Source organism: Suncus etruscus, chromosome 6 (assembly GCF_024139225.1).
Source record: "Suncus etruscus isolate mSunEtr1 chromosome 6, mSunEtr1.pri.cur, whole genome shotgun sequence".
NCBI lineage: Eukaryota > Metazoa > Chordata > Mammalia > Eulipotyphla > Soricidae > Suncus > Suncus etruscus.
In genome coordinates, this window is record NC_064853.1 from 90,102,286 (window position 1) to 90,123,442 (window position 21,157).

At 40.2% G+C, this 21,157-nt stretch overlaps 1 non-coding gene across 1 annotated transcript; it reads right to left on the bottom strand.

Moving 5' to 3' along the window:
• Positions 1-9,340: 9,340 nt before the first annotated feature.
• On the bottom strand, positions 9,341-9,471 carry LOC126012486 (small nucleolar RNA SNORA20). The gene has a single exon (XR_007496949.1). It is a non-coding gene; the product is annotated as a small nucleolar RNA SNORA20 (small nucleolar RNA).
• Between the last annotated feature and the right edge of the window lie 11,686 nt (positions 9,472-21,157).

A 21,157-nucleotide genomic window follows, 5' to 3' on the forward strand; every position in this document is an offset into this window, starting at 1 on the left:
GATTATAAAATGGTTATGATAAGGAGGAAGCCCAGGTCTGAGGACCAGAAGTGCCTTCACATGTTGAGCTCATAGAAATGGAACCATGGTCATACAAAGTGTGCAAATTGGAAATAGCAGTTAGTTGACTTGTTGGTGAAGCAGAGAGTAGCATGTTTTGCTGTTTCCCTCACCCCAGCCATGTCCAGAAAAGCCATAAGCAGGGTATACTGAGAAGACTAATTCACTGGGGTAGTAGTTGTTTCAGACCTGCCACCCTCTGCCCAAGAAGTCATCAAAGGTAAGACAACATATCTTGGGCACTCAAAACACCAATACCTCCAGAAGTATGCATTTGTGAGTGTGAGTGTGTGTGAGTGCATGTGTGTTGGAGTGTGTGAGTATATTTTTGTGGTTTTTTATGTATGTATTAATGTGGAAAGGGCCTACTTATACAGTAGATGAGTCAATGTATCACCACAGTCTTGGGTTTATATCTTAATCATAGAATATTACTCAAAGGTGGTATCCTTTGAGTTAAGATTAAACTTCATATTAAAGGGTAGCATAAAAATTTATGAAACCTGAGGCCAGGTTTGCAGGGAACTGGAATTTAATCAAAGTGACCAAGTGGTAGTGATAACAATGGAAATAGTATATGTGCTGACCTTCTGCTATTCTTGTCCATTTGTAATAAAGCTATATAGATGAGGACTCTTCATTGAAGACACCCACTCTATTATCTCTAAAGTTAGTGTAAAACTGATCAGCACTGAAGAAACCATTCATTGGTGTGACACAGTTTTGGTTGAGGAACTAGAAAACAGAAATTTTGATGAAATGAAAGAGTGGTCACAAGTGACCAAAATCTACCCAGTGTATAACATATTGATCATACATCAGGCACAAGGATCATAGGATCTCAAAGATAAAGGTGAGAGAACCACATGATATGGACAGGAAGGAGGAGGCCACAACCAGATTCTCCCAGAAACTGGTGGTGTAATAGATCAAGTTTAACCTTCAGATAGCTTCTGGGAAAGTAGAGTGGGGAATATTTGTGTTGGTGGTCCATGTTCTCACTCTCCCTGCAGATGTCAGCCTGATCTGAACTTAAAACATGTGTTTGAGGTAGAACCAAGTGATCTTTCTCCTCTCATATCAAGCTATGGATGTAGAACTGGTTCCTCCTACATCACCTCTCACACTGAATGATCCTGGTGAAGTGTCAAAGCCAAGAGAGCTCCCGTACCTGCTGCTGAGGTGCCACCTACAAAAGTGGATCTGGATCATGAAGCAGCAACCTGAGCAGCTTTGAAGAAAGACCCGTCAGGGATGAGGGATGAGGTCTCAGCTGCCCAGCTATTCGAAGAAGCCCAGATCCCTCTATGAGGTGAAAGAGAGGTGTTATGCAATCGTCCAAGAGAAAAAATGGTTGAGTACCTCTATATCATAACCCACTTCATGTTATGATAATATGTGTGTTTTGAATTTCTACTTCGCTTTTAATTCATATAAACTTGTGGATTAATTTAATTGGTATGCTCCCTGGGTATGATATGGAATATTGGTAATGCTTGATCTATCTGTAGAATATTTCTAGCTTCATAGGATACCAGTTAGTGTTTAATTTTCTCCATACTCTGTCAAAGCCTTTGAACCCCCCATTGTGCTTTCATTCCTTGTCCCCTTACCTGTTGAGCCTACCTACAGCAACTGTTATCACTGAATTGGAATCTCACACAGCTCTAAGTTGAACTGATAGATTTGGGTATTCAATTTACATTGAAGGTTGTATCCAGTGATGAAAAACAAAATAGAGAGGTTTGGTTAAAGTTTATGGCAATTTATATAAGAAACACTTAGTGTGGGCAAAACCCCAGAAGCAGATGAGGATATCCTGGCTAATTTGTAGGCCAATCATAATAAAAGAAAAGTTGGGGCCTGAGTACAGTGATAGAGTATGTGCCTTATAGCTTTGACCAGGACATACTTGGGTTCAATTCCTAGCATCCCGCATGGTCCTCCAAGGCAGGAGTAATTTCTGAGCACACAGCCAGTAGTAACCCCTGAGCATTAAGGGTTGGGATAAATACCAAAAAAAATTAATCAACTGAAAGGCAATTACAAGAGGAGTTATTTCTAATAACAGTAGTCCATAGAATAGTTCCTTCTCTGTCTTCAACTTTTGTAAAACCTTTTGAGAAAAGGGCATTGGAGCCTGGCAGGATATCTCTGTAGATAAAATTGGAGACCATAACAGAAGTGATTATGCTCTAAAAATACAGAACAATTTTATCAGTTCATTTGTGTCTGTCTCAGAGCTATGGCATCCTTAAGAGGAGATGCTGGAATGAGTCAATATGTGAGGAACATAAGGATTATAAAAGTCTCAACCTGAGAAGAGAAATAAACCTATGTCTACTTCTTCACACCACAGGCCCTGCCTTGATCCTTCTCTCTCCAGAGAAGTGAGTTGATTTTGAAGGTAAATGTGAATAGATAGGACAAAGGAATTGAAGTTGAGTAGGATCCATATATAGAGATTATAAAGAGGTTATGATGAGGAAGAAGCCCAGGTCTGAGGACCAGAAAGTGATCTCTTATGATGAACTCATAGAACTTGAAACCCTGTTCACACTAAGTGTCCAAATTGGAAATGGCAGTTAGTTAACTTGTTGGTGAAGCAGAGAAGCATCATGTTTGCTGTTTCCCTTGAGGCCCAGTCCTGGCCAGAAAAGCCATAAGCAGGTAATACTGAGAAGACTAATTCATTGGGGGAAGTATTGTTTTATACCTGCCACCCTCAGGCCAAGATGTTATCAAAGGTAAGACAAAGCAGCACTGTCACGTCAAAGCACCAATACCTCCACAAGTATGCATTTGTTAGTGTGAGTGTGTGAGTGTATGTGTGTTTGAGTGTGTGTTTGTGTTTCTTTATGTATGTATTCATATGGAAAGGGTCTATCTTATACAGCAGAGGAGTCAATGTTTCACCACAGTCCCGGGCTTATATCGCAATCAGAGAATACCACTCAAAGCTGGTATCCTTTGAGTTAAGATTGAAATTCATATTAAAGTGTAGCACACACATTATTGGAACCCTAGGCCAGGTCTGTAGGGAACTGGGATTCAGTTAAAGTGACCAATCAGTAGTGATAACAGTGGAAATAGTATGAGTGCTGAACTTCTATTCTTACCCATTAGTGCTACAGATATATAGACAAGGACTCTTCTTTGAAGACACCCACGCTCTTAGCTCTAATGTTAGTGTGAAACTGCCCAGCAGAGAAAACCATTCATTGGAGTAACACAGTTTTGGTTGAGGAACTAGGAGACAGAAGTTTTGATAAAATGGAAGTAGAGTGTTTACAAGTAAGCAAAATTTACCCATTGTATAACATATTGAGCAAACCTTGGGCACAAGGATCAGAGGATCTCAAAGGTAAAGGTGAGAGAGCCACATCATGTGTCTGATCATATGGACAGGAAAGGGGGATGCTACAACCAGATTGTCCCAGAAACTGGTGTTGTAATGGATCAAGTTTAACCTTAAGACCCCTTCTGGGGAAGTAGAGAGGGAAGACATGGGGTGGGGTGGTGGTTCATGTTTTTACTCTCCCTAAATATGTCAGCCTAGGATCTGACCTTAAATATGCATTTAGCCAGACTGGGGCCAGACCAATTGTGCAAGTGTTAGAGGCAATTGCCTTGCACCAGCTAATCTTGATCTGACTGTGGTTTGATTCTCCTGTGTCCCATATGGTCTCACATGCTAGAAGTGGTTTTGAGCGTTTAGCAAGGGGTAACACTTGAGTGTCACTGGGTGTGGCCCAGAAAGGAAAAAAATGTACTTGGGGAAGAAACGTGTGATATTTCCCCCTCTCTCTTATATTCAGCTCTGTATGTAGAACGATTCTCCTAGATTACCTTTTGCACTGAATGAGCCATGTTGAAATGGTGAAGCCAAAACAGCTCCTGATCTTGCTGATGAGTTGCCACCCACAAAAGTGTCTCTGGATCATGAATCTGGAATACATACAGTTTTACAGAAAGACCCCTTAGATATCAGAGAATAGGTTTCATCGGACTGCTGTTTGATGAGCCCATATCCCTTTAGGAGAGGAGATAGAGAGATGCTATGTAATCTCCCAAGAGAAAAAGTTGGTTGGGTCAAACTTTTTATTATGATGATTATATCTGTGTTTTATAATTTAATATTAGATTTTACTTTAGTTTTTTGATATCTTTATTAAAACACCTTGATTACAAATATGACTGTAGTCGAGTTTCAGTCATGTAAAGAACACCTGCCTCCACCAGTGCAACATTCCTATCACCGATATCCCAAGTCTCCCTCCTCCCCACCCCACCCTTGCCTGTATTCTAGACAGGCTTTCTACTTCCCTCATTCATTTACATTTTTATGATAGTTCTCAGTGTAGTTAGTTCTCTAACTGCACTCATCACTTTGTGGTGAGCTTCATGTTGTGAACTGGACCTTCCAGCCCTCCTGTCTTTTGTCACTGAGAATTATTGCAAAAATGTCTTTTTTTTCTTAAAACCCATAGATAAGTGAGACTATTCGGTCTATTTCTCTCACTCTAACTATTTCACTCAGCATAATAGATACTATGTCCATCCATATATAGGAAAATTTCATGACTTCATCTTTTCTGATGGCTGCATAATATTCCATTATGTAAATGTACCAAAGTTTTCTTTAGCCATTCATCTGTTGAGGGGCATCTTGGTTATTTCCAGAGTATGTCTATTGTAAATAGTTCTGCAATGAATACCGGTGTAAGGAAGGGATTTTTGTATTGTATTTTTGTGTTTTTAGGGCATATCCCTAGAAGTGGTACAGCTGGATCGTATGGGAAGTTCAATTTCCAATTTTTGGAGGAATCTTCAAATTGCTTTCCATAAAGGTTAAACCATATGGCATTCCCACCAGCAGTGAATAAGAGTTTCTTTCTCTCCACATCTCCGCCAACACTGCTTGTTCTCATTCTGTGTGGTGTATGCCAATCTTTGTGGCATGAGATGGTATTTCATAGTTGTTTTGATTTGCATCTCCCTGATAATTAGTGAATTGGAGCATTTTTTCATGTGTCTTTTGGCCATTTGTATTTCTTCTTTGACAAAGTGTCTGTTCATTTCTTCTCCCCATTTTTTTATGGGCTTAGTTTTTTTTTTTTTTTTTTCATGTAATGTTCCATCAGTGACTTGTATATTTTGGATATTAGCCCCTTATCTGATGTGTATTGGGTGAATAGTTTCTCTCACACAATGGGTGGCTCTTGTATCCTAGGCAGTATTTCCTTTGAGATGCAGAAGTTTCTCAGTTTAATATAGTCCCATCTGTTTATCTCTGCTTCCATTTGTTTGGAGAATGCTGTTTCCTCCTTGAAGATGCCTTTAGTCTCAGTGTCATGGAGTGTTTTACCTATGTGTTGTTTTATATACCTATGTTTCAGGTCTGATATCAAGGTCTTTAATTCATTTGGATTTGACCTTCATACATAATGTTAGCTGGGGGTCTGAGTTCGCTTTTTTGCAAGTGGCTAACCAGTTGTGCCAATACCACTTGTTAAAGAGGCTTTCCTTGCTCCATTTAGGATTTATTGCTCCTTTATCAAAAATTAGGTGACTGTAGTCTGGGGAACATTCTCTGAGTACTCAAACCTATTCCACTGATCTGAGGGTTTGTGTTTATTTCAATACCATGCTGTTTTGATAATGATTGCTTTGTAATACTGTTTAATGTTGGGGAAATAATGCCTCCCATATTCCTTTTCCCAAAGAGTGCTTTAGCTATTTTAGGGTGTTTATTGTTCCAGATGAATTTCAAAAGTGTTGATCCATTTTTTTTGAAGAATGTTATGGGTATCTTTAGAGGGATCACATTAAATCTGTACAATGCTTTGGGGAGTACAGATACTCCTCACTTAAAGACCAAGTTCCATTTCAACGACTTGGTCATTAAGCGAATTGGTCATTAAGTGAGGAACTGCATGTACCGTATACAGTAGTACAGTATATGCATAGCACTTGACAATGCAGTATTCTGAATAAGTAAAATAATTAGAAATATCAAATTGAAAACTTCCACTTGTTTTAATTTGCATAGGTTGTATAATTTACATGCAGTACTGCAATGTATTATAGAACATAAAGTTAGTAAAGTAGGTACATTAAAGCACCAAAAACCACAGTACTGTACTGTAGAGTGTATAAGATGGAAAAAGGATATTTAAAATAAACTAAAACATAAATTCCGGCTATCATTTTAGTCGACAAATCCTTCAAAATCTTCATCTGTGTCATCATCAGCACTATTATCAGGAGCTACTGAAGGCCCAGGTAAGGGACACAATGGCGTAGAAATTGAAGCCTTGGTACTGCTTGGTGTAACTTGCCAAAAGTATCCACTTAGAGTGGTCTGCTTTGTCATTTTCTTTTTTTCTTCATATATTTCACGATAGCACTGTAAAACTTTACTTATTTGTCTTTCCACCTTTATGAATCATTCAAGATTCGGATTCATACTCTCTAGGTCCAGCATAGCTGCATTCACTTTTGAGAACACATCAGCTAATTCCTTCACAGTAAACTTCTTTGGTACTTCTTCCATGTTTTCAGTTTCTTCTTCCTCCAGCAGATTTTGCTGTGCTTCTAACTTTATTAAATATTTGGTAGTTAGCTCTCCCAGTCTGTATTGCACTATACAGGATCTTTCAGGCATTTTCTTCCAAAAAAAGTCCAGTTTCATCCACATTGAAGACCTGTTCAGGACAGTAGCCACCTTGCTCCTATGGATTTATCAAATTGGTCAACAAATTTTTCTGCTGCTTCTAAATCTGCACTTGCTGCCTCACCACTGACACTCTGATTATGCAAGTTGAATCTTCGAGAAAACCATTGAAACCATTCGTTACTTGCTGTAAATATTTTGGTTGATACTTCACCGATGCGTGCTTGAAAAGTCTCAAAAATATTGAGTGCCTTGGCTTGAATTATTGAAAGACTCGATGGCATTATTTTTTGAATTTGGTCATACTACCAAATAGCCAGTAACTTCTCCATATCATGAATTAGGCCTTTCTGCTGTCTAGTTATTATGGCTTTAAAGCCTGTTGATGCTTTCACTGCCTCTTTTATCTTTATCCTTAAGGATTGTTGAAATGGTTGAATGTGCCAGCTGCAAGTCATTTGCTATCTCATGGACATTTTTGTCATCTTCATAATCCTTTATGATCTTTTCTTCTCAAAATCAATAGCCTTCCTCTGTTTCTTGCCATTTTCTGATGAAGCCTTGATTTTTCCTTCTTGGAGACATCTGGGGTAAAGTACAGTACAGAATAAAGTTCCCAGATCACAAACAACTTGTATGCTTGAAGAAAAAGCTTTATAAATAGTTATACTGTACTGTATATACTGTAATGTACTATATCTGAACTGTATATTGTCATACTACTGTGTTGTATTGTGTGGGCCTGAAAGAGATCCTGGAATATATACAGTATTGTTGTACTGTATGTACAGTACAGTATAGCTGTTTAAAACTTATTTTATTTGCATCTCAAAAAATAATTTACTGCTCAAATGTCATTTGTTTCCCGAAAAGTTTTGATTTTCTCTTTAATTTCATCTCGGATCCACTAGTTGTTCAGTAGAAGGTTGTTTAATTTCCAATAGTTAAAGTTTTTCTTCTGTGTCCCTTTGTAGTTCACATCTAATTTCAAAGCCTGTGGTCAGCGAAGGTAGCCTGCAAAATTTCTTTTCTTTTGTTTTTTTTTTGTTTTGTTTTTTGGGTCACATACGACAGGGCTCAGGGACTACTCTCTGGCTCTGCTCTCAGAAATCACTCCTGGCAGGCTCAGGCTCAGGGGACCATATGGGATATGGGATTCAAACCACCATCCTTCTGCATGCAAGGCAAATGCCCTACCTTCATGCTATCTCTCTGGCCCCCTATCCTCTTGATTTTATGGAGGTATGTTTTATGTAGAAGAATGACCCATGTACACTGGAAAAGAATGTGTATCTACTAGGCTTCTTTATTCCATTTCTCTTTTCTAGGTCTAGTATATTTTTGTAGGGTTTCAGTCTGGTTGACCTATCAAGTGTTGACAGGGCAGTGTTGAGGTTTCCCACAATTATTGTGTTATTATTGAGTCCTCTTTCTAATTTGTCATTATTTTATTAGATATTTTGCTAGTCTCTCATTTGGTGTGTATATGTTTCATAGTGCAATTTCTTCCTGTTGTACATATCCCTTTATTAGTACAAAGTGTCCATCTTTGTCCCTTACAACTTTTTTGAGTCAAAAGTTTGTGTCATCTGATATTAATATGACCTCCCTAGCTTTTTTTAAGGGTGTTGTCTGCTTGGATAATTTTCTTCTTGCCTTTGATTTTGAGTCTGTTTTTGTTTCTTGTAGGAAGCAGAAGGTTGGATTCATCTTTTGGATCCATTTAGACACTCTGTGTCTCTTAATTGGTGCATTTAGTCCATTGACATTGAAGGAGATGATTGTCATGGGATTTATGTCATCTTTGTGTATAAGTTTGGTGTGTCTATTGGTCTTTCTTGTCTTAAAGTTTTATTTTCTCCTTTAAGATTGATTTTGCATCTGTAAAATTTCTGAGCTGTTGCTTATCCATGAAGCTATGTATCCTTCCTTCAAACCTGAACATGAGTCAGGCTGAGTGCAGTATTCTAGGTGAACCATCCATTTCATTCAGTCTTGTCACAATATCCCACCACTGTCTTCTGATTTTATGAGCTTTTTGCGACATGTCTGCTGTAAATCTTACGGATGTTTCTTTGAATGTGATTTCCCTTTTGTATCTTGCTGCTTTCAGTATTCTATCCCTATCTGGTGATTTGTCATTGTGACAAGGATGTGTCTTGCGGTGCTTTTCTTTGGGTCTCTTTCAGCTGGTACTCTTCTGGATTTGGTTGCATGCAGTCTTTATCTCTGGGAGTTTCTCTGTAATGAAGTTCTTGACTGTTGATTTTTCCTGGAGATTTTCTTCTTGGGTTTCTGGGACTCCAATGATTCTTATGTTCTTTCTGTTGATTTTATCAAACATTTGTATTTTTATCTGTTCAAAATCTTTGAGTATTTTTCCAGTGTCTCATCATTTGCTTTGAGGCTCTTTTCCAATCTCTTCTGCTGTATGGAGTTATTATGCATCACATCTTCCAGCTCACTAATTCTGTCTTAGCTGCTGTTACTCTATTGGAGAGTAATTGAAGCATAGAGTTTTTCATTTCCTCTACTCCATTTTCAGTCCTGTTATTTCAATTTTGAGTTTTATGATTTCTTTTTTTTTTTCTTTCTTTTTTTCCAGGATGTGGAGCCCATGCAGAGGGGATGAAAAGGTTACTTCACCCCTGTATACAAAGGCCCCATGTCACTCTATCCCATGTGTAATAACTGCTCAGATCATTGTAAGACTAGAACAGTAAACCACTGGGAAGAAAGAGGATATATTTTTTTGAGTTTTATGATTTCTATATTTGTGGTCTGTTCAGATCGATCTATGCTTTTCTTGAGTTCTATGAACATCCTCCATGTTTCTATTCTAAACTCCTTATCTGAGAGGTTAATTAGGTGGTTGGCATTTTGGGGGTCATCAGAGCTGCCATCTTCATTCTCTATGTATGTTGTTGTCCTGTGTTGTTTCCCCATTGCCACACTTGAAGTGTGATTCTTACTCCACATTGCAATGGAATTTGTGTTCTATAAGAAGTGCGTGACCTTCTTTTCCCCCTGTGTTCTTTTTTGATTGAAATCAGGGATCTGGAGGTAGCACCAGGTTTCATTTTTAAAGGAGTCCGCTATAGCCCAAGACCAGATAGAAATTACCTCCTGTCATTGTGGGCAGGGGCACTCCTACCTGAAATCAGGCACTGGAGATTTGATTTTGCTGTGTTCTTCTTTGATTGACACCAGATCATGTTAGTCTTTACTTTAAATACACTTGTGTTTTATTGCAAATGTTATGCTCCTTGGGTATAATATGGAATATTGATAATGCTTTATCTGTTGATATTTCTACTTCATAGGATACCAGTTAGCATTTAATTATTTCCACATCTTCTCTCCCAGCCTATGAAACCCCAATCTGCTTTCATTCCCTTTTCCTTTATATATTGAGTATACCTTCTTCAAATGGTATTATGGAATTGGAGTCTCACACAGCTATAAGTTGAAATGATAGATTTGGGTGTTCATCCAATGGTGAAAACTAAATGAAGCATTCTGGTGTAATTTTGTTTTTATTTTAATATAAGAAACACATAGTTTTGGCAAGATTACAGAAACTGCTGTTTTTCTGCACAAGACAGCCAAGAAGATGCCATTGAACACTATCTCTAGGGCCTAAACCTGTTAAAGGTCCCACCCAATATGGTGGGTGCTGATTCCTGCCATGTGTTTGGGCACAAGAGGACCATTATAAAGGACTGCTGCCTTGCTCCCTGTCTGCTTTTTTTGCACAAGACAGCCAAGAAGTCACCATCAAACACAATCTCCAGGGCCTAAACTCCAAGGCTCCACTTTGCTCTGCTGCCACGTGCACCTTCTAAACCAGGAATCCCAGCACAGCACATAGTAAAAACCACTATATAAGTGTTGCAATGGGGAAACAATACAGGACATTACCATGCATAGATAATGAAGATGACCTAAAAAGCATCTCAGATGAGGAGTTTAGAGTATTAATATGGAGGATGCTCAAAGAACTCAAAGCAAGCATAGATCGAGCTGAATAGATCACAACGACTGAACTCAGAAAAATCCAAACTGAAACAAGAGGTCTGAAAAACTCGGTAGATGAAATGAAAATCTCAATGGAAAGCCTTTCCAAGGGAGTAACTGCAATTGAATATGGGGTCAGTGAGCCAGAGGATGAGATGCAGAACAAATCCATACAGCAGAAGAGATTGGAAAAGAAACTTAGAGCAAATGATCAGACAACAAATAACCTACTCAAAAAATGTGAACAGATAAAAATAGAAGTCTTTGATAAACTCAACAGAAAAAACATAGGAATCATTGAAGTTCCAGAGACTCAGAGAGAGAATATTAAGAAGAGTTGGAGGAAGTATAAGAGGAGTAAGAAGTAGAGGAAAAAGGGAAAGAAGAAGAAGAAGAAGAAGAAGAAGAAGAAGAAGAAGAAGAAGAAGAAGAAGAAGAAGAAGTAGAGGAAAAAGGGGAAGAAGAAGAAGAAGAAGAAGAAGAAGAAGAGGAAGAAGAAAAAGAAAAGGAAGGAAAAGGAGGAAAAATAAGAGGAGGAAAAAGAAAAATAAGATGAAGAGAAAGAAGAAGGAAACAAAAGAAGAAAAATAAGACAGAAAAAGAGGAAGAAGGGGTAGAAGAGGAAGAAAAAAATGAAGAGGAGAAAGAAAAGTAGAAGTAGAGGAGGAGGAAGAAGAGGAGGAAGAAGAATAAGAGAAAAAGAGGAGAAAGAGGAAGAAGAAAAAGAAGAGAAGAAAAAAGAAAATGGACTGAAAATTTATTTTTAATTTATTTTCTTATTCATAGTGTCTAAGCACCATAATTATAAACATGTTTTTAGTTGAGTTTCAGTTAAAAATTAATTAATTAATTAAAACAATAAAATTAAAAACAAGGTCAAATTGGGGCCGGAGAGATAGCATGGAGGTAAGGCATTTGCCTTGCATGCGGAAGGACGGTGGTTCGAATCCCGGCATTCCATATGGTCCCCCAAGTCTGCCAGAAGCAATTTCTGAGCTTAGAGCCAGAAGTAACCCCTGAGCACTGACCAGTGTGACCCAAAAACCAAAAATAATACTACTACTACTAATAATAAATAAGACCAAATTAAAAGAAATCAAAAGAAAAACATTTCACTAATTAAATTGGCCTTTTAAATTATTTTGAAGACAACAAAGGGGAAAAAATTATACTTTTGTGTTTTACAAATTGTATTCCTCATTTTAGCCAGTGTGCTATTTCCATGTCTATTTAGAACAGAAACATGTAGTGTTTAAAAGTGTAATCAACTTATTTTTTACACATACACACAACTCCAAATTCCTACTTACATTATTCAAATTAAAAATCCTAACTATTTAATTAAACAGCCAAGAAGTAGGCCTGGAAAGAGAACAGAGGATAAGGTACTTGCCTTGTAAATGGCCAATCTGAGCTCAATCCCTAGTGCCCATAAGGTCCCCTGAATCTACCAAAGTACAGAGTCAGGAGTACCTGAGCACTGCCAGATATGACCCCAACACAAACAAACAAATAATAATCCATGAAGCGAAAAGGAGAGCTTGTTCTGATGGTCAGATTTTGTAGGAATACCTATAAGATCATCACTTAATATCAATTGCTGCTACTTCATCAATAATTTTCTCTTTACAAAATAGGAGGCAGGTTTTTGCCAGATCTGGTATTTATTTTGTTCTTCAGCCCTAGTTAATATTGTTTGCAATATTAACCTCAAGGTCTAGGCTTTGAAATTTCCTGTGTTCCAGTCGCATTCCCTCCTGTCATTTGAGCAGTCACCTTGGAGATGTCACAGACCATGTGTGTCTCCTTCTGTGAAATGAAACCCAGGATGGGGCATGAGAGGAATATAAGAACAGCCAGGTGTGGACTTATTCCCATGCTCAAGTGGCCCAGACAGTGTGCATGGAGAGGCTTCAAAGAACTGAAATCAAGGGTGGAAAACAGGCAGCCACAAGACTCACAGGCAAGAATACAGACTCTGGTTTGGGCTGCTTGGTTTCAACCCTGAGATCTGTTTGGAGAGGGGGAGGGTAGAGAAAGCTAAGAACTTTAACTCCTCTGAGTCCATTTGCATAGTGTGAAAGGAAAATGATGCAAAATAGAGCAAAACTATGCCTCTCCCCTTTCCAATCCCCAAGCCAAAACAAGGTCTTAGGGACTTGCTAAGATTATGCTCAGCACCTTGAAAAGTCATATTCTGGCTCCATGGAAAGAATGGCTGAGTAGATGATCAATGCAAAAAAAAAAAAAAAAAGACTACAGAAACTGATGAGGAAATCTTGGGGTCATTCGTAGAACAAAAAAAGTAAATGAAAAGCTGGGGGCAGAGCGATAGCACTGTGATGGGGCTTGTGCCTTGCACGCTGCTTACCATGACAGCACTGCATTTGATTCCTGATTACACAGCCAGGAGTAACCCCTGAGCATCATCAGGTGTGTCTCAAATTAAAAAAAAGAAAACAAAAACAAACAAAAAAAACCCCTAACTGGGGGAGTCTAGCAGGAGGAGGTTTGGCAGGCCCCCGCCATGCTGGGGGCCTGCTTGGCCAGGCCTAGGGGGGGTGTGGGACTTGGGTAACCCCAGCACCCCTCTGCCGCCTTGCTCCAGATCTCCAGGGCTTCCCCGGGCCACACGCCTGGGCAAGCCAGTGAGTTGGGTCCCTTGGTGGAGCTTGAAGGTACCCTAGGCCTTCCCCCACTATCCATGCGGCTCCTTAGGGAGGGTCTGGGTGGGGCTCTGAACTTCTGGTCTCCCAGCTTCTTGAAGGACCTCTCCTTCCTGGGAGCTGGGAGTCTAGCAGGAGGAGGTTTGGCAGGCCCCCGCCATGCCGGAGGCCTGCTTGGCCAGGCCTAGGGGGGGTGCGGGAATGGGTAACCCCAGCACCCCTCTGCCGCCTTGCTCCAGATCTCCAGGGCTTCCCCAGGCCACACGCCTGGGCAAGCCGGTGAGTTGGGTCCCTTGGTGGAGCTTGAAGGTACCCTAGGCTTTCCCCCACTATCCATGCTGCTCCTTAGGGAGGGTCTGGGTGGGGCTCTGAACTTCTGGTCTCCCAGCTTCTTGAAGGACAGCTCCTTCCTGGGAGCCGGGAGTCTAGCAGGAGGAGGTTTGGTAGGCCCCCGCCATGCTGGAGGCCTGCTTGGCCAGGCCTAGGGGGGGTGCAGGACTTGGGTGACCCCAGCACCCCTGTGCCGCCTTGCTCCAGATCTCCAGGGCTTCCCTGGGCCACACACCTGGGAAAGCCGGTGAGTTGGGTCCCTTGGTGGAGCTTGAAGGTACCCTAGGCCTTCCCCCACTATCCATGCGGCTCCTTAGGGAGGGTCTGGGTGGGGCTCTGAACCTCTGGTCTCCCAGCTTCTTGAAGGATCTCTCCTTCCTGGGAGCCGGGAGTCTAGCAGGAGGAGGTTTGGCAGGCCCCCGCCATGCCGGAGGCCTGCTTGGCCAGGCCTAGGGGGGGTGCGGGAATGGGTAACCCCAGTACCCCTCTGCCGCCTTGCTCCAGATCTCCAGGGCTTCCCCGGGCCACACGCCTGGGCAAGCCGTTGAGTTGGGTCCCTTGGTGGAGCTTGAAGGTACCCTAGACCTTCCCCCACTATCCATGCGGCTCCTTAGGGAGGGTCTGGGTGGGGCTCTGAACTTCTGGTCTCCCAGCTTCTTGAAGGATCTCTCCTTCCTGAGAGCTGGGAGTCTAGCAGGAGGAGGTTTGGCAGGCCCCCGCCATGCCGGAGGCCTGCTTGGCCAGGCCTAGGGGGGGTGCGGGACTTGGGTAACCCCAGCACCCCTCTGCCGCCTTGCTCCAGATCTCCAGGGCTTCCCCGGGCCGCACGCCTGGGCAAGCTGGTGAGTTGGGTCCCTTGGTGGAGCTTGAAGGTACCCTAGACCTTCCCCCACTATCCATGCTGCTCCTTAGGGAGGGTCTGGGTGGGGCTCTGAACTTCTGGTCTCCCAGCTTCTTGAAGGATCTCTCCTTCCTGGGAGCCGGGAGTCTAGCAGGAGGAGGTTTGGCTGGCACTGGTAATCTCTGTCCAGTCTACATATTCAAAATCGATATGCCCCCTGCGCGCACAAGAAACATTAATAGTACTCTCACAAGAAACATTAATCGTACTCTCACAAGAAACATTAATAGTACTCTGACTAGAAACATTAATAGTACTCACTATCATTGAATTATGTTTTTATATATGCAGAATGTCCATTTTGTACTCTGCCCTTTTGTATACCCCTTCATAAGTTCATATTTCTCTTTAACTTCTTTAACTCCTATCATCATTACTCCTTTTTTACCCTTTCTAACTTAAGTACTGTTGAGTCCTAAGTCTCAAACCAAAGTGGTGTCCCAGAGTTAACACCCACCCAACTATTTTAAAAGGCATAAAAAGGACACATATCTTTTCAACATTTTATGGGTGTTTTCTTTGACGGCTATAACTTTTGCTAAATACTTTCTTATACAGTAATGATCCCCCCATGTTTTTTATCTTCTCTTTGTGAACTGCTCAATATGGAATTTGGTGTGAAAGAATCCCTCAGTTTAATACTTATGTTTGAACCAAGTCATGGGTCTTGATGGAAATGTTCTTATGCCCCCATATATCTGATAGCACCACGTGGCTTTATATCTTGTTTGCGTAGGCACACTAACATGGGAAAATAATATACATACCAATAAGTTCTTATCTAATAGAAATGGGAACACACAAATCTTGTAGTGCAATGAGACCTTACACCCTGAACATTGACATAAAGACCTGGCACAGGCCTCAGAAGAATGGGCATTCTTCATTTACCCCTTGATCTACAGAAGACATTTACAAAACATCCAAGGTTGTATATAACATCACCCGGAGGCATTCCTGTACCAGGGACGACCCTACAGCTGCTCTGACATCTATCTACTCAAAAGAGACACCCCTTAACACTGAGAAGACAACAAGAACAATGACCTGCTTACTGGACAGGGCTTGCTGTATTGCCCCTTAATTGTGAGGTTTGTCTATAACATCACCTGGAAGCAATCCTCTACCACGGAAGACCCTACCACTGCTCAGACATCGTCCTGCTCAAAAGAGACTTCCCTTAACAATGAGAAGACTTAACAACAACAACCTGCTTACAGGACAGGGCTTCCTGCATTGCCCTTTCATGGTGAGGTGAAACGAGAAGGCACTCCACAACATGACTTCAATGTAGGACATGCAGATTCCAGAATCTTTAACACAGAAACATGAGACCAACAACAGAGACTGTGTGATAAGTGTGTTGGCGCTACGGACAATGTCTTGAAGCGAACGATAACTTTCCTGAGGCCTAGAGCTGGTCTTATGCCAGGAAACTTCAGGGGTAGGATCTCTTTGTATTTAGGCCAAGGTTATTCCTTTCCATGCCTCTCATATTTTGGTGGGCCTATGCAAACAACAATTGCCACTCTAACACCGTTTTTACTGTGCTCCTTTGACTCTAATCCTTAAAACACACCCACTTAAAATTTGAGGTTAACTTAAGCTAATATGCATGTACATGGAAATGTAAAAAATACTATGCCTCTAATGTTTAAGGAGTTACGTAAGTTTGATGGCTTTAGATTGCCTTGTGTGCTGTTAAGAAATATTATAATGTGCTACAATCTGGGGACTTGAGGGACAAAGTAATTGCACATGGATTCTGTTTTATTTATCTTAACTTTCTTTGGTGAAAGTTCAAAGTTAAGATATCAGCAAGGGGACTTCTTCTGAGAATTATGTTATGGGTGATTGTCCTTCCACTGTAACTTTACCTTTTCCTCTTTCTTTGCATCTTTTGTTCTCATAATTCAAAATAAAAAAATTATATAAAAAAAACCCTAACTGAAAGTGCAAAGAACAACAGGAGTTATTTCTTGTAACATAGGCTAAACCAAGAAGACTTAATCTGTGTCCACTAGACCTGGTGACAAGTGAGCAACTGAAGCTTCAGCAGGTCACCTCTGAGATGTCTTTTTTTTTTTTTTGTGGTTTTTGGGTCACACCCGACAGTGCTCAGCGGTTTTTCCTGGCTCCGTGCTCAGAAATTGCTCCTGGTAGGCACGGGGGACCATATGGGATGCCGGGATTTGAACCGATGACCTTCTGCATGAAAGGTAAACGCCTTACCTCCATGCTATCTCTCCGGCCCTCGTTAGCGCAGTAGGTAGCACGTCAGTCTCATAATCTGAGATGTCTTCTGTCCTGCCTAGAAGACTGCTAAAAACATCTGCTTGAACACACCTCGCCATCACTAGTATATAATGAGAGTGTTCCTGATTCAAAGACAACAAGGGGATTTGGAAAACAGGTTAATGTCTCACAAAGTCCAAATGGTCAGTATGCACCTTTTATAGGTAGATATACTGAGTCTTTTATATTGGTTGAGGCAGTATCTATATATACTGCATTTGTGGTCCAATAATTTTTCTGGTAATTTCTAGAGATTCTCTACAATGGATGAAAATCAGAGTCTTAAGGGTCTGAAGTTCCTGGGGCTGAAACTCTTAGAACATTTCTAGATGTTATGATCAGAAATGTTCCTGTGTGTCTCTGACAAAGGCTTAAACTCTCTACAAAATTGCTTATGCTAGCCATATGAATTATGAATAAGGTTTCCAGGATAAATGACACTTGACTATGCACAAACCAGAGGTTCTGTTTGGTCAGTCCTGCCCTCTGTTTTTTGCCATTTGAAAAATGCTTCCTGGGGCCAGGCGGTGGCGCTGGAGGTAAGGTGCCTGCGCTAGCCTAGGATGGACCACGGTTCGATCCCCCGGCGTCCCATATGGTCCCCCAAGAAGCCAGGAGCAACTTCTGAGCGCATAGCCAGGAGTAACCCCTGAGCATCACAGGGTGTGGCCCAAAAACCAAAAAAAAAAAAAAAAAAAAAAAAAGAAAAATGCTTCCTAGTGAGTATCATCCTGATTCCACCACAGACAATATAGGATGGAAGCTCCTGTGATAACAAATTGTTCATCTGAAGTCAGGTCCACAAAGTCAATCCTCAACCCCTCAAAGAGCTGTGGTGTCAGCAAATCCAAAGCACATCAGAGTGTCTCTTTGATCCAAAGTAATGTAGCCACCTGCCCACCATTCCCACATTGTGTGTCTCTTCTCTCTTGCTGCCCTGCCCCAAGAATGCCCCAGACCAGGCTCCAGAACCCAGGACATATCCAAAAGGGTCCCATAATGCAGACATTGGCCACTTTTATCATTTAGTTTAGTCCAGGGCTCTGATCCCTCTCTGGCCCACAGTTCTCACACTCCTTGCTACCTTTCACCAGGAAGTCATCATTCCTGCTACTGCCTGCCTCTCAATACCAAAACCACACAGATGGTAGTACATCTGCATGACATGTTCACCCCTTCCACCTGACTAGCTCCAAATGTATTTTTTTTGTTTTGATATCTCAAATCCCTCTACAATTGCCATCCAGACAAATGGCTTACTAGCTACTCTCCTGTATGAATGCTGAAACAGCATTTTAGGGCACTGACATTGTTAGGTAAATTGCTTATAGAGAGAAACAGTGCTGAAATATAAACAAATCACACACAATTATAAATATGAATCTCAAATCAAAGTGCTCATAGCTCTTTAAAAACAATGAAGATATAAAGAAATTCATATTCTTTGGTAGACAAGGTCAGTAGTTCTCCCAAATCATAGAGATCAAAAAAAACCTCAACCTCCATTGATGAGGAATGTAAATCAATGTTCCATGCAATGCCCATGGAAATAAGGCAATCTTTGGGGAAAAAAATTCAGCCAACTGAAGGAGAAATTAATCTAGTTTATCAGAGTCCATACAAATGGAATTGAAGGAGTTATGAATACAATACCCAGCCATAACAACAGAATTAACCACGAAAATAACAATAGAATCAACCATAACATTGAAATTCAAGCAAAATATTGGTCATCACATAGAATGGACAAAAGAAAAGAGATAAATGAATGAAAATGCATGTAAGATTGTTGATATAAAATAGTCAGAGAAATAATTCTTTGAATCATAAGAATACCAGAGGAAAGGAAAAAATGGAAAGGGGAAAATGGCTGTCATAAAAAATAATTACTGAGAACTTTCCTTATCTCTGAAGATAGGATCCTACACAGATTTATGAGACCCAAAGAGAAACAAACAAAATAGACTCAAAAATACAAAGACATAGTAATCAAATGGTAAAATCAAAGAAAAAAAAAAACAATTTAAAAGAAGAATAAGTAAAAAACTACTTTCAAATAGAAGGAGAACAACATAAGACTATTAAAACAAGGGGCCGTTGAGGTGGTGCTAGAGGTAAGGTGTCTGCCTTGCAAGCGCTAGCCAAGGAAGGACCAAGGTTTGATCCTCTGGCGTACTATATGGTTCCCCCAAGCCAGGGGCAATTTCTGAGCGCTTAGCCAAGAGTAACCCCTGAGCATCAAACAGGTGTGGCCTAAAAAAACAAATAATAATAATAATAATAATAATAATAATAATAACACATCTTCCTTACAAGGAAAGAGTGGAATGATATATTCAAGGTATTGAATAAAAAAATGCCAAGGGGCCAGAGTGATAGTACAGTGGTAGGGCATTTGCCTTGCATATGGCCAACCCAGGACAAGCCTGGGTTTGATTCTGGCATCCTATACATCCTCCAAGCCTGCCAGGAGTGATTTTTGAGCACAGAATCAGGAGTAAGCCCTGAGTAATGCCAGGTGTAGTCTAAAAACAAAACAAAACTAACAAAAATTCTAACCCAGAGTTCACTGTCCTTCGGAGCTATCACATAGATTTGAGGGACGAATAAGAATCTTTTCAGACAAACAAAAAACTGGCAACATTTGCAACTCATAAAGCAATTCTAATAATCTCCAAGAATTACTAAAAAACTATAAGGCTTGCAAAAACAACTAAATTACATATCCATATACGTGGCTATGGCAATACAACCCTATCTATCATTGTAATTTCTGCGTTAACTTACCTTTACATTGCACAGAGTAGATGGAGTCAGGAAAGAAAATTCATTCATCTGCTGCTTATTGGAAATACACCTATACATAAAAGATAAACACATATTCAGAGGAAAATGATGGAAAACAAACATACAAGCTAAAGGAAGGAAAAAAATCTGGGACAGATACACTTCTATCAGTATTTAAATATATATATTTATCAATATATATTATATACATAATATATGATAAATATAATGTATAAATATAAAATATATAAATATATAAAATATATAAATATATAGTTATAAATATTAACTAAATAACATTCAATAGAAAGGTGATTACAGTGATGAACACTACATATTGGATCAGGGATCAATAAATGCTAACTATAATCAACATTTATGCACTTAATAAAGCCCAGAAAAGTTCATAAAAGTTCTCATAACAAAACTAAAGAAATGCATTAATGAAAACACAATAGTAGTTGGAGTCTTCAATAATTCACTCTCACGATGGGCAGATTTACCAGAAAATAGAGCCCTAGACAAGAATTTAAAATAACTGGTATTTTAGACATAAATAAATAAATATCAATTTAAAAGAAGGGAGGAAATAAAAACAACAAAAAACAAAACGAACAAAAACAAAAATAAAACAAAAAACAAAAACCAGAAAATAAAAAAAAAATTCACCACCACAACAAAGTCAAACACCAAACATTAACCACCATGAGAACATACAAGAAAAAAAAAAAAAAGGGGAAGGAGGACTGGGGTGGCAAGCATTTGAGCTTCTTTTCTTTTCTTTTCTTTTCTATTTTTTTTTTGCATCAGCACAGTAAATATAGGGAAATTAGAAAGGGAATTTCCATCTTCTAAGAAATATAGGGTTTCTCCGCCATTGAAGCATACTGTCATGGGAATAATTATAGGCTCCGTACATGCTCATTTTCACACCCCAAGGTCATTTTACGGTGCCAGGAAACTTTCCACTCGGTTGTGTATGATAAAATCAGGCCTCTGTGGGGCCGGAGAGATAGCATGGAGGTAAGGCATTTGCCTTTCATGCAGAAGGTCATCAGTTCGAATCCGGCTTCCCATATGGTCCCCATGTCTGCCAGTAGCAATTTCTGAGCATGGAGCCAGGAGTTTCCCCTGAGCACTGCCGGGTGTGACCCAAAAACCACACACACACACAAAATCAGGCCTCTGTAACTAGTGATTTTGGTATTTGCACAGGACATAGGATGAAGCCTAGGATAGAGTCTTTCTTTACATTTCTTGAAGTTTGTTCCATCACTGTTGTTGCAATCAGTCTTCTATAATTGGTGGTATTGGGTTTTGCACAGTTCCTAGGACGAAGATCATAGGCTGAACCGGGGTCCTCAAACTTTTTAAACAGGGGGCCAGTTCACTGTCCCTCAGACCATTGGAGGGTCTGACTATAGT